Raw genomic sequence first — 1057 nt, forward strand, 5'->3', positions numbered from 1 at the left:
TTCAAATTATTCTCATTCTGTCTACTAAACTGGCATGAAACATGAATAATATTGGTATGAAAGCTGATTTAATATACGATTTATGAATATGGTATGAAATGTGTTTTAACATTGGTATGAAATTGATTTATTGTTGGTATGAAAGCTGACTTAAGTTGTGTATTATTTTTTTCAAAAAATGGTATGATATCTGTGGTCCAATTATGTGAATTGATTGTAGTTTGTTAAATCACCCTTTTTTTTTTGTATAAATTATGACTAATGTTGGTATGAAATTGGTATTTTCTTATAATGCCTATTTTTTTTATAATAAGAAGGTTTCTTTTTCAATTTCTCCAACAAGGTTGATGACAATGCGGAAAAACAAAGAATGATGATGACGCGATCAGTGAGAGTGAAGTAACTAGGACTGTTGCTAGCAAATTTGATGGATCCCGCATAGCAAAAGAACATGCTCCAGATACCAGCAATTATCCTACACCAAGACTACAGAGATCAAATTTGAGATAGTTGATTGCAGCTTAGACTCTTTAGTATTTCATGTTCTTTTTAACTTTTGAACGATATATATATTTTTTTGATACAGTTTAAGTATTGAATGATATAGAATATGCACTGTTTTCTTCAAGTCAGTTATCAACTACATATGCATTACAGATTGACTCTCATAATTTCTGGATACTAGTTATATACAGACTGCATATCAATTGGATACAATTTTTTGGATATCAGTTATATACAAACTACATAACAATTGGATACATAAACAGTTTAGTTTTGCTATTTAATTGGAGATCAAAATGAACACCATATAATTGGTATCCAAACTGTATATAGTTGACGTCCAATTATTCATACCAACATTTATTCAACCTGAAGGATCCTATCTACCACCATCTTTAATTAATATAGATAAGCAGTCGTCCATCACAACAAATAGAAAAAAAAAAACTAAGAGAGAGTAACGTAGAAGAAAATGGATAAAATCAGACTTTTTAATTAATTTTAACAGATTAGAGTGAATTAAGGAAACTAAATATTCCTAATTAGTTTGAAT

This window comes from Solanum tuberosum, unplaced genomic scaffold, assembly GCF_000226075.1.
Source record: "Solanum tuberosum cultivar DM 1-3 516 R44 unplaced genomic scaffold, SolTub_3.0 scf00517, whole genome shotgun sequence".
Taxonomy (NCBI): Eukaryota; Viridiplantae; Streptophyta; class Magnoliopsida; order Solanales; family Solanaceae; genus Solanum; species Solanum tuberosum.